We start from the raw sequence: 13745 nt of genomic DNA on the forward strand, positions 1-13745 counted from the left end.
GAGACTTAAGTTAGTCTCAAAAAATCTGGGAGGTTTTTCGGAATCCATGAAAGAAAGCTGGAACCAATAAGTCTCAGACTAAAGTTTACCTTTTGGTTTGGATTCCGAGCGGGTGTCTGAGATTCCTTTCCTCCCAGTATGATGAAACTACTTATCCTTATGCTGCATTAACTAAGAACCCTTTTTGGCTTATATGTATGTGTATCCTTTCCATTGTATTTTCCCAGTACAGGAGAAAATTATTTTCTTGTTATAGCATTGTGCAGCTTATATGGTCTGACTTTCTTAATGTTTCCATTTTAATTTTTGTCTTCACTTTTCCATGTTGAACTTTTGGTTCCTTACTCTGCAGTAGATGAGTGTCTGGCTGTGTTCTGCATATGTAACAAACTATACTAATGTGTAATTTTTATCTAGGGATCAATAACAAGCCAGCTTGTTCTAGTTTACTAACAGCAAATGTATTGGAGCCTGATGCCATCAAGAAGGATTTAGGTAGATAGGAGGATGGGAAATACTTGGAACAACAAGAGACTATATTATAATGATGGGCTGCATCTTACTATGACAGGTAAAAGGATCCTTGCTAAGAAATTCAGGCAATATGTTTCTAGGCATTTAAACTAGAAGGTGGGGATGGCATATGTATGCAGGACACTTATGGTGGCCATCCCCAGTAAAAGACAAGATGTGACGGTAGTAAAGATAGCCATGCACACAATAATATTAGCAATACATTTTTTAGCAAGGCAACAGGAAGTGAAACTAAACAAAAAATAGATTAAAAAATATCAAAGCCACAGAAAATTAGCTGGAAAGCAATGACTGCAAATGCTCGCAGTATAGGCAACAAAAATCATGATCTGCAAGTCCTGATGTTAAAGGCAGACTTGGATATTGTAGCGATCACAGAGACATGGTTCAATGATTCCCGTGGATGAGAAGCAAACATGCTGGCCTATTATCTTTTTAGGAAAGACAAAGATGATTGAAAGGGTGGAGGAGTAGCTCTCTATATAAATACTGATATCCAAATGACTGAATTGTAGGAGGCCTGGGAAGAAGAAGAGATATGGATAGTTTGAAAAGAGAAGATGGAACTTCTATCTACGTGAGTGTTGACTACAGTCCTCCAACTCAAGTGCATCAAATTGAAAAAGATCTTTTTGAAGATATCCAAAAGCTAGGGAAGAAAGGAAGAAGTACTATTGCTGGGTGATTTCAATCTGATTGGAAAGTTCCATCTGCGGAATCAGAAAGAAGTAGAGAGATAGTAGATGCCCTTCAAGGGGCTTTGCTCAGACAAATGGTGATGGAACTGATGAGGGAAAAAACAATACTGGATCTGTTTACAAATGGGGAAAGCGGTGAACTGGATTAGAAACAGACATCAGAGGGTAGCGGTTGATGGAATTTATTTGTATGAAGGAAAGGTGAGTAGTGGTGCTGAGGCCAATTCTGTTCAATATATTTGTGAGCGATATTGCCGAAGGGTTAGAAGGAAAGGTTTCCCTTTTTGCGGATGATATCAAGATTGATAGCAGAGTGGATACTCCAGAGGGAATGGAAAACATGAAAAAGGATCTGCAAAAGTTGGAGGAATGGTCTGAAGTCTGGCAACTAAAATTCAATTCAAAGAAGTGCAGAGTGATGCATTTGGGAAGTAAAAATCTGAGGGAGATGTATGTACTGGGAGGCGATATGCACGGATGGGGAGAGGGCCATTGAGGTGATAGTGTCTGAGGATCTGAAGGTGACAAAGCAGTGTGACATGGCAGTGGCTGTAGCCATGAGGATAACAGGCTGTATAGAGAGAGGTGTAACCAGCAGAAGAAACGAGGGGTTGATGTTTCTGTAAGTGGTACTCCCTGTGCCCTTCTCTCCACCTTTGTGCTCCTTCTGCGCCACCACTGCTCCTTCCCCACCCCCATGCCATACTTACACCCTCCCTTCACTCCCCCCCCCGTACTTTTTAAAATCATTTCCAGCGCAAGCAGCTTCTCTAACCTGCTGCTCATGACAGTTCTGGCTTTCCCTCTGATGTCACTTCCCGGCCCTGTGACCCAGAAGTGATTTGAGGAGAGCTAGACTGGCATGAGCAGCAGGCTGGAAAAGTTGCTTGCACTGACAAAGATTTAAATAAGTGGGGCACGAGCGTCAGGGGGTAGGGAGAGGTGCACCCTCCCCTTACTGTGCCACTGGCTGCTGTGCAGGTTGTTGGTGAGGCCCCATTTGGAGTATTATGTTCAGCTTTGGAGGCCGCATCTGGTCAAGGATATAAAAAAAAACTTGAAGTGGTTCAGAGAAAAGTGACAAAAATGGTAGGGGGTTTGTGCCAAAAGAAGTACGAAATAAAACTAGAAGGAAGAGGAGAGGAGGGACAGGGGTAATATGATACAGACATTTAACTATTTGAAAGGTATTTATAATATAGGACCAAATCTTTTCCAGAGAAGGGAAATTGGTAAAACTAGAGGATATAAATTGAGGTTGAGGGTTGGTAGTATTGCTACCTAATTCAGGGAAAAAAATTTTGATTCAATTTTCCTGCCCAATTGGGTGTTTTGGGGTTTTTTCTCCAAACATCTTTGTGGATTTATTTTATAGCTTCTTCACCCCCTTTGCCCTCTCCTACCCACATTGGCGCTGTGGTGCAAACAAAATAAATAAACAAAAAATACTTTTCCTCTCTGTTAAATCCTAGCTCACGTTCGCGGTCTAACACCAGCTCTGGAAGGATATACATTTCAAATCTGACATATTGTAATCACAAAACAGAAAATAAAATTTTTTTTCTACCTTTTGTTGTCTGGTCATTTTTCAAATCATGTTGGTCCCAGGCTCTGGTTGTCTTTTGAACAGGCTCTCCTGTCTCCATGCTAACCATTCATCTTCCATCTCTGTCCTCCCCTTCTGTTTCCCTTTCCTCCCCTGGAGGTCTGGCATCTTTCCTTTTTTTCATCTCCATCCACCCGCAGCTGCAGCGATGGACCCCACCATCCACAGATCCACCATCTCTCCTTTTCTCAACTGCCCTTTCATCCAGTATCTCTCTTCAGTGTCCCTGTCCCTATTCTCCTCTCCAGTACTGTCCCTCCTTGTGTCCCTGTTCCTATGCTCCCTCCATGCATCTTATCTCAGTTTCATGCCTCTCCTCATATCCAGCTTCTTCTTTCTCTCTTCCCCGGGTACAGGCTTTCTCCTACTATCTCTCCTGCCGTCCTGCACCCTGCCCATCTACTTTGGAGCAGTATCTGTCCCTCTTGTACCCTTCCCCTTGTGGTCTCTCTCCCTCTCTCCATTAGTCCAGCACCTCTCCGTACCTCTGCTTTCCTCCCCATCTTCACCCCAGGTCTGGCATATCCCCTCCCCTCTCTTTCTCCTTCCTCCTCCTCCCTCTGGATAGGCCTGCCTACCCGCCACAAAGGCACTCTTCCTCCTCCTCTCTCTGTACAGGCCTGCCTCCCCGCCATGAAGGCCTGCTCCCCGCCGTGAAGGTATGTCCCCCCCGCTGCGAAGGTTCTGTTCCTCCTCCTCCCCACTGCGAAGGCCTGCTCCCCCCGCAAGCCTGCATTTTCCCCCAGCTTCCCCGCTTTTACCTTAAGCAGCTAATACGGCAGCCTGCAGGATCGCTGGTGCTATAGCGATCCCTGCAGCTGCCCGTTGGTGAATCGATTCGAATTGTGAATTGGACAGCATTAGTTGGTAGGCTTAAGAGTAATGTTAGGAAATTATTTTTCATGGAGAGGGTGGTGTATGCCTGACATGCCCTCCCGAGGGAGGTGGTGGAGAGGAAAACTGTGATGGAATTCAAAAAAGTGTGGGATGAACACAGAGGATTGCTAATTAGAATATGGATGGGCTAACTTTCACGGTCTGAATCCCACAAAGGAGATGGTTTAGTAAATGGAGTGAGTTTCAGTGGCAACTCCATTAGTTGGAAACGAAGGTCAGTACCAGGTAGACTTCTAAGGTCTATGACCCAGAAATAACAAAGAAAAAAGACATTTTAATTTACAGGTCAGACTGAATGGAACATTCAGGTCTTTATCTGCCATCATTTTACTATGTTACTATGGTAATTAAGGGCCCAGTATAATATTTACAGTGCATTATTTTCACTGGCGTTGCAGTTTAAATCCTGGGAATTGCGGCTGTTGTAGTTTGATAAATTTGCTTTAAAGATTCTGAGAGGGAAATTCTATAAACGGCATCTACGGTAAGTTAATTGGGAAATGCTGTTTGAAATAGCAATCAATGCTAAATTTAATGCACCTACCTACGCCCAAACAAAAGGCACTGGAATCGCATCTCCAGAGGTACCTTCCACACCTAACGACATTATAGGCATAGCTAATGCAAGAAGGAGTGTTAGGCGCCATAAAGCGCCTACGTAGGCGCCATTCACGGCAAAGATAGGCACTGGAAATGTAGACCTTGAAAACCCTGGCCTCATTTCCGGTGTCTCTCTTTCCTGGAGGTACAATTCTCTAAACAGTGTCGTCGTGTGATTGACATGTGATCAGTGGCCACTTTTTAGGCAGCCACTGATATCGGCACCATTTAGAGAATCCAAGCCTGAGTGTCTTTTTGCAGGATTTTGTTGTTGTTGTTTTTGTTTATTTCACAATGACTGGCAGTGGAAGAAGACTGTTTAGCTGCTCCTGGGATGATTCTACAATTGAATAATATTTTTGTATGGTGAGTTGTATGGGGGGAGGTCATAGATCCATTGTTACATGGAGGTGAATTCATCAAAGGATGCTAAGCACGATAGTGCATGCTAATGATTAATGATTAGCTAAGGCTAACCGCTAAAGATGCCCATAGGAATATAATGGGCATCTTTAGCATTTAGGATGCATAAACGCGATTTGCACATGCCCTTAGCGCCCTTTGATGAATCCCCCCACTTAGGGCTAGATTCACTAAGTAAACTGATCAGTTTGCGAGCCCTATGCGACCCGATTTCCCTCCTGCAGTATTCACTAACCTGTTTTGAGATCCGATTCCGATCCGTGCATGCAAATGAGGGGAACTGCATGCAAAGTAGGCAGGGACGTAATTCACTAAACAAATTTTTCCAATTTGACTGATCAACCCAAAAAGCGACTGCTGAGGACCAGTCGCTGAAGCCCTTTCCGACTGCCTTCTGCCGCCCCGCTCTCAGCCCTATCAGCCTCAATCTCCTGCTTCCCCGATCTGCCTGCCTGCCCCGACGCTGCCCTGATCACCTGCCTGGCCTGATGCTGCCCTGATCGCCTGCCTGCCCCAAGCTGCCCTCATCGCTTGCCTGCCACGACTCTCCCACCCTTCCCTGCAGTATAAGCCCGTGGTTATAACCCGCAGGCTTTAAAGCGGGTTAAAACCACGGGCTGTAAAAAAAGTTAAAAAATAAAGGTCCAGCACATGCGCATCTAAAGATAGTTTGCGCATGCGCGGGGATTGCTATAGAGTGATCCGTGCTGGCAGATGGGGGCATTCCTCTGATCGCCCCCATCTGCATGTTGCAATTTGGTGAATTCGTCGGACCTACCTGGATCGGGCCCATATCGGGCCTGATTGGGCAGGTTAGTGAATCTAGCCCTTAGTGTCTCTTATTTAAAGGTGTAGGAGGATAATTATGAGGTATGCCTCCCACCCAACTCAGCTCACCTCCCTGTTGCCATCCCAAATATTTTTGCCTAGAAATGCCACTGCTAGAAAAACAGCAGATTTAATCAGTGTTTCTTTTTGGCCAGTGGTAAGTTTGCTTCTCTGTCTTTCTGCCTGTGCACATCCACACAACATGACTTCTACGTTATGGGCAGAAAAGCCGCTATATTTTCTTATAGACAGACTACAGGGCAGAAATAATGAGATGCCTGCAGAGCAGAAACAAACCTTCATTATCTTATAGGCGCCCTGCAGTGCAGAACAGTGTTGTAAGTATAGCTCATTGTTGCTCCATAGACCAGATGAAATACTGCTGTGGACTAACATCGGGTACCTGGAATGCCAGTTGAGAAATAATGAGATAAATGACCATTTATATACTCCTATATGATCAGGGTTTTGAACATAGACTCACCCGCTTGCCTAAGGCTTGCAAATATTCTCAGCATGCAAACTGCAAAAGCTGGCAGAAGCATCTTTGGCCTTAATGAGAGCCTGGGCTTATAAGGCAGGAACAGGGAATAGCAGCAGGAGCATTTTCAACCACAGGAGAAGACAGAGAAGTTACATTGGGGGAGGTGGCAAAAGTATTTTTCAAACAGTGGGGATGGAGTTGGGGAGGGGATACAAGAATCAGTGGAAAGTTAAAATTGAAGAAGAATGAGTGAGATGGGTAGACAAGAGACATGAAAAGGCTTCATGGGGTAGTGGGAGTGAAGGGCAACGGAGAAGGGGAGATTTAAGGGGTCAAGTAAGGGGAGGGAGGAATGAAGCACAGAGGAGAGAAAGTGGATTTTTTGAGGTAGAATGGAGAACGAGGGGATGCTGAAAAGTTTTCAGCCCAACCAACAAAGTTGGGGCAGTCTCCACCAAAGGCTATACAATTGGTCCAGCGAGTTTCCACTTTTTTCATTCCGTATTTTTCCGAGAGAACAAAAAAAGTAGAAATCTGTTCTAAAGAAGGGTTACCTTGAGTTAGTCCAATGAAAAAAGATTATTAACTTATTTTCTTTTTATAAAATTTTATTTCTGTATATCATCGCACGTTTAAGTAAAACAATTAAAGGCTTTCCTCTGTATTTAATTTTCTATTATATTTTTATCAATACTTTTAAAATTTCTTACCCTCTGTTTGTATTTTCCTTTTATGTATCCTTTACTATACTTATTGTAGTTCTCCCTACTTCCCTTATGTATGGGTAAGTCATGTCCGTCTGTGTTGGTTTTAGTTAATAATTAAGACCCTGTTTTAATTGTAAATCGCTTTGAATTAATGATATTGCGATACATCAAAATTTTAATAAAACTTGAAACTTGAGAGTCAGTTTAGTACTAGGCATTTTTGTTGTCTGTCATTTTAATGTTGTTTTTAATGTTTATTTCTGTATTTCATGGAGAACTGCTTTGAGCGAGATTAGCATAAGGATATAACATAATAATACAAGAAAAGCCATGATGAATTAAACCAAAATCTGTCCAATCCAGCATCGTGTCTGGGTCACAAGTACTCCCCCCCCTCAAATGGATCTATTTCTCATAACTCATTTCCAGGGATGAGCAATAGTTCTACCTGGCTAAGTCTTATGGACTTTTCCTCCAGGAACTTGTCCAGACCTTTTTCAAATATCACAATCTTAATATACCTTCATATGCTGTGTACTACTACTACTGTTTTTTTATTTCTAAAGTGCTACCAGGCGCACGCAGCGCTGTACATTAAACCCACAAATGACGGTCCCTGCTCAAAAGAGCTTAAGACCTAATTATGATAGACATAGAGGACAAAGGTGACTTCATACATGATACTTAGGTGGGAATTACAAGGGTCTTAAGAGGTGGAAGGGATAGGGTAGTAAGAGGGAATGATAACAGATATGGGTGCTTTACAAGTTGGCAGGGTAGGACTTAAACACAGCTTCTAAAAAGTGGGCTTTCAGCCTGGACTTGAAGGCTACCACAGAAATAATAAATAGTAGTAGTACAGTGCTGCATTCACCTAGTACTGCTAAAGAAGTGATAAGTTGTAAATTGTAGTTGTTTCTTGACCACATCCTCAAGCAACAGATTTTACAGTTTATGTGCTGGGTAAAAAAAAAAAAAGGTCATTACACTTCTCCCTCTGTATTCGCAGTTTCAGCAATCGCGGTTTCGAATATTCACATTGTTTTGGCCCAGCCCCCCCCCTCCCCCTAGAGAATTACTAGGAGGCAGCCCGCATCAACCAGAACTGACCCTGGGACTTGGATCGGGGCGAGAAGGAGGAGGCGGTGATCGGAGGAGTAGGGGGCGATTGGAGGCAAGCACCCTCCCCAGAAGCACAGCCCTCAGCCAAGGATGCAGCTCCGGTGGCAACTTTGTGCTTCGTGCTGCACGCTGACCACCTGGCTGTGCATGGATCTTATCTGGTGGTCTAGCGGTGATGCGTGGCAGGAGCGATCTTCCTATATTTCTGCCCCGTGCAGAGCCATCATCAAAAATGGCTGCTGTGAGTTCCCGTAGTTTCACGAGACTACAACGGGAACTCACGGCAGCCATTTTCGATGACAGCTCTGCACGGGGCAGGAGTGTAGGAAGAAGATCACTCCTGCCCCACGTCACCACTAGACCACCAGGTAAGGTTCGGGACGCAGGAAGGAGGTGGAGGTGGGTCAGAGTTGGCCCAATAGTTATTTGTGGGTTGGCTCTGTCCCTAACCCCCATGAATACGGAGGGGGGAGTGTAGTTTAATGGCACTTTTCCTAGATTTTGTGTTAGAAAATAGCTGTTTAACCTTTTAAAATAACTGTTCCACCCCTTCATGATTTTATAAACTTCTATCATATTCCCTGTCATGTTTCAAGCTAAAGAGCTCTAATCTGTCCAGCCCTTCTTCATAAAAGATGTGTTTCATCCCCTTTATCATTTTTGCCACCCTTCTCTGAACATGGAGTGACTACAATGCAGTATAAAACGGTAGTTCTATGTAAAACGGCTGTTATAGAATTTAGCATGCATCATCCCAGTCCCAAAATTTTGCCTTCTTGAATTTACTCGAGTGTATGAGGAGCTCAAAACACCTGAATGCTTGCCCCTTATTTCTGATCTGATTTCTCAAGAGCTTTGTCTCATTAGTGCATTAGCACATGAAAACCAAAGAGCTGGAACATAACACATTGCAACTGTTTAGATAATTGCCCTTCTCATCCAACCTTCTATGCAAGGGTGTGCATCCGAAAAGTACCAGGTCTAGTTCCTTTCCCAGGACTTGTCCATGTTTTCAAAGTTAAACTATAAATGAGATCTTCTTTTAAATTTGCCCTGAACTGAAAATGAAGTTTGCAATGTTCTGAAATAGTTCATTTTGAAGGGAGTGGCATACCAAGTTGGTCATGTATAGAGCTGTAGAGAGAGGTTTTTGGAGGTAACAACGATATATCAATTGAAACAGCCACATTTTGAATAGGTTCTTAAATTTACAGAATGATGGTTCAACACATACATAGAAACATAGAAATAGACGGCAGATAAGGGCCATGGCCCATCTAGTCTGCCCACCCTAATGACCCTCCCCTACCTTTCTCTGTGAATAGATCCCACGTGTCTATCCCATTTGGCCTTAAAATCAGGCACGCTGCTGGCCTCAATCACCTGTTGTGGAAGACTGTTCCAGCGATCAACCACTCTTTCAGTGAAAAAGAATTTCCTGGTGTCACCTCGCAGTTTCCCGCCCTTGATTTTCCACGGATGCCCTCTTGTTGTCGTGGGACCCTTGAAAAAGAAGATATCTTCCTCCGCCTCGATGCGGCCCGTAAGATACTTGAACGTCTCGATCATGTCTCCCCTCTCTCTGCGCTCCTCTAGCGAGTATAGCTGTAATTTGTCAAGCTGTTCTTCATATGGAAGATCCTTGAGTCCCGAGACCATCCGGGTGGCCATTCTCTGCACCGACTCCAGTCTCAGCACATCCTTGCGATAATGTGGCCTCCAAAATTGCACACAGTATTCCAGGTGGGGCCTCACCATGGATCTATACAATGGCATAATGACTTCCTCCTTACGGCTGACGAAACCCCTTCGTATGCAACCCATTATTTGTCTTGCCTTGGATGAAGCCTGCTCCACTTGATTGGCAGACGTCATGTCCTCACTGACAATTACCCCCAAGTCTCGTTCTGCTACCGTTTTTGCTAGGATCTCGCCATTAAGGGTATAAGACTTGCATGGATTTTGGCTGCCCAGGTGCATAATTTTGCATTTTTTGGCATTGAAGTTGAGTTGCCATGTCCTAGACCAGCGCTCCAGCAGGAGTAGGTCGTGCATCATGTTGTCGGGCATTGAATCTTCGTCTGTTGTGCATTTGCCCACTACATTACTTAGTTTGGCGTCATCAGCGAATAAGGTTATTTTACCTCGAAGCCCTTCTGCCAAGTCCCTTATAAAGATGTTGAATAGGATTGGGCCCAAGACTGAGCCCTGTGGCACTCCACTGATCACCTCCGTCATTTCGGAGGGGGTGCCATTCACCACCACCCTTTGAAGCCTACCTCCATGCCAGTTCCCAACCCATTGCGTCAATGTGTCACCTAATAGAACTCATCTTGCCCAGCAACCTGCGGTGTGGTACGCTATCGAATGCTTTGCTAAAGTCCAGGTACACGATGTCTAGGGACTCCCCAATATCCAGCTTCTCCGTCACCCAATCAAAGAAGCTGATCAGATTGGATTGGCATGATCTCCCCTTAGTAAATCCATGTTGTCGGGGATCCCGTAGATTCTTTTCATCCAGGATTTTATCCAATTCGTGTTTGATTAGAGTTTCCATTAGTTTGCTCACTATCGATGTTAGACTCACTGGTCTGTAGTTTGCTGTCTCCATCTTTGAGCCTTTCTTGTGTTCATAGTTCAGGGGGAGAGAGCTGCATAGGAGAGGGTCCCGGATAACAAAGCAGAATCACAGAAGTAGGGTCGTAGCCACAGGGTGGGCCTAGCCCACCCACACAACAGCCGCCAGCAGTGGTTCCTACGTGCTGCTGGCAGCTGACCCAGAAGCCTTCCCTCTGACACTTTTTGTGATTTGCTTCAGAGGGAAGGTTTCCAGGTCTGCCACCGTGACCTGTAGAGAACAAAAATGCTGCATGGGCTTGGGGGGGGGGGGGGAGGGAGGGAAAGAGAACAGGCTTCTGCACAGGCTGAGGGGTGGTTGGGGGGGGAAGAGAGAGAGAGAGATGCCCACCCACTTCGGCTCAGGCATGCCCAGAATTGGCTGTCTGGCTATGCCACTGTACAGGAGATCTCAAAACAGAAATAGAAGGGAGGAGAAGGCAAGTAGAGACAGTTGGGATGAACACAAGGTGCAAGAAGGGAACATATGGAATGAAACCATCAGCTAGCTAAGATGGTGACAGTGGCTTAAGACCCTTGAAAAGAAGAGTCAGTTTTAAGCTTGAGCCTCGGATGGATACCAGTAACCAGTGTTCATTTATAAGCAGGGAAGCAACGTGATCTGCAAAGCAACTGAATAGGCAGAAAAGTACTGCTCAGGGTTAGGAATCTTCAGCAGTTCGTAGGGTTTTCATACCTGCATTTCATATACTTCAACAAAATATAGTCTGACTTCCGACACAATAAGAAATGTGGCACTGCTTTATGTGCACAGGAATCAGGATATATTTCTTCATATAGTCAGGGCACATTAACCAAATACGTATGATTGACATTCATGTCCCATGGTGACAATCGTACCAGGTTAAATTGCCTATGATTACAGATGGTGAAAGAAATCTGTAGGGACTAAGGGTTGTAGCCCTCATATAAATGATTTTGATTTCATAAAGAGCTCTTAACGAATCAGCCAGTGCCCTGGCTTGTGTTATATCATGATGAGTACCAGTAAGTATTAGGAAATAAGCTGCGTCAGAGCCACTAATAGCTGTTACAAACTTAAGTTATTTACAATAAATGTAATATATTGTTTTTATTATTAATGTGTTTATTTGCTTGGAAGGTTTCCTCTTTTTTATTCTTTTGGAACCGTCATCTATTGAGTTATGCTACCTTTATCTTTTATTAACAAACATTGAGATTTTTCCTCTCATTATAACCCCCCACCCTATTAGCACATGAGCAGCCCAGCCATTATAGTGACAGTTATCTGCCAAGAGTTCAGGTCTATCATTGGCTAGATCAGAACTGGATAGGGATAGTCACAGAGGTTCTGCCACTGGCTGGCTGTAGGCCCTCTCGGATGTCAGCTATGGTGCGTTTGTGCAGGGATACTTGTAATTCAATAACGAAGCTATTGCAGTGGGCAGTGACTGAGAGAGGGAAGTAGTAGAAGCCGTGTAGCTTGGTTTGTGCTGCAGTGACCCAGCTGGGTGTTCTGGGAGGGGTAGCAGGAGATTTCTGTCCAACTCCTATTGCCATTTCTAGTGCTGAACTGATGACTAGAAAAGCTGGCAATGGTTTTGACTTTGTTGCAAACCTAGATGTGACCACTGCAGGAAGTAACGGAAGCATTTAAAAGCATCTAGGAGTATCACACAGCAAGTTCTTTTTTTTTTTTTTTTTTTTTTTTCAGTTCAAATTTTTTATTGTAAGTTTTACAATACAAAACAAGATCAAAAACATAACAATGAACATGATAGTTGCCGAAGGGCATCATACAACACAGTGGTCAGACTACACAATTGGTTATCCCTGTGAGAGTAATAGCAAGATGAGGATGCTAAAGAAAAGAAAGAAAAAGGGAAAAGTGTAGAGCAGAATTATGAAAGCGGAATGGTCGGCAAGGCGGGTTGTGTGAACCTTTCAAGAAATTTCCAAGGTGATACAGCAGGAATGTAAGAAGACGTTCTAGAAATATGATATTTTTCAACAGCATATTGTTCATGTTTATTGTACAAACATAATGAATTCCACCAGAAGGTATAGTCCAAGTGTGAGGCTGATTTCCAATTCTTGAGAATATGTAATGTAATGTAATTTATTTCTTATATACCGCTACATCCGTTAGGTTCTAAGCGGTTTACAGAAAATATACATTAAGATTAGAAATAAGAAAGGTACTTGAAAAATTCCCTTACTGTCCCGAAGGCTCACAATCTAACTAAAAGTACCTGGAGGGTAATAGAGAAGTGAAAAGTAGAGTTAGAGGAAAAATAAAAATAAAATAAACATTTTAACAAGACAGCATTGATCTAAATACTTTGGAAGGTAGAAGAGAGGAGAGAAAGGAATAGAAGCAGAAGGGGGAGCCGTTGAACAGTAGAATTCTGGAGAAATTTAAATGATAGAAATAGAACAAAACAAAGACAAAAGGCAAAACAATAGATAAGATTAAAGATAAATATAGATAAAGATAGCAGTTGCAAACATAGGGCTCCTTTTACTAAGGTGCGCTAGCATTTTGAGCGCGTGCAGGAAATTACAACGCATGCAGGAAATTACAACGCGCGCTACGCTTCTAGAACTAACACCAGCTCAATGCTGGCGTTAAGGTCTAGAGCGCACGGCAATGTAGCGCACACTATTCTGCGCATTAAAGCCCTAACGCGGCTTAGTAAAAGGAGCCCATAGTGTCAATCAGCTTTGAAGGGCAGTCAGGATTGGCAAAACAGGGGTGCTGAGAGCGTAGCATGACAATATCAAATGTAATATCTGAGGACATGTGGTAATATTTTTAATGGTCTTCTAAATGCTGAACCAGAATGGATGAATAGCGTTACAGTGAAACATCATATGGTCCAAAGTGCCGTCAGGTCTGAGGCAGTGCCAGCTGTACCAAAGATCTGGAACAGAAATAAAGTGCAGTGAAAGTTTTGTATCAACTTGTCCTAAAATGAATTTTCTAGAACTGTGTGTTAGTATGGCAAATTCTTTCCCAGAATTCCAAGTCAATGCACATGCTTACTATGATAATTGAATTCTACATTCATTCTGGCTATAAATTTCTATCAGAATATCAAGTGAGATGTTATTTGCTTCGGAGGGGGGAGGGGAACAATTTGTTTGTACTGGTGTACTGTGCAATTGTGCAATACAAATGCATATATTGGAACTACAGTTAAATAATATAACTCCTATTGCACATATTTAGGTTAATCTTTTCTAGA

At 43.4% G+C, this 13745-nt stretch overlaps 1 protein-coding gene across 6 annotated transcripts in view; it reads left to right on the plus strand.

Annotated features, from left to right (window-relative positions):
• The window catches only part of SORCS2 (sortilin related VPS10 domain containing receptor 2), a 1263434-nt gene that overhangs the window by 414538 nt on the left and 835151 nt on the right, over positions 1 to 13745 (plus strand). The window lies entirely within an intron of this gene.

This window comes from Geotrypetes seraphini, chromosome 1, assembly GCF_902459505.1.
Source record: "Geotrypetes seraphini chromosome 1, aGeoSer1.1, whole genome shotgun sequence".
Classification (NCBI taxonomy): domain Eukaryota; kingdom Metazoa; phylum Chordata; class Amphibia; order Gymnophiona; family Dermophiidae; genus Geotrypetes; species Geotrypetes seraphini.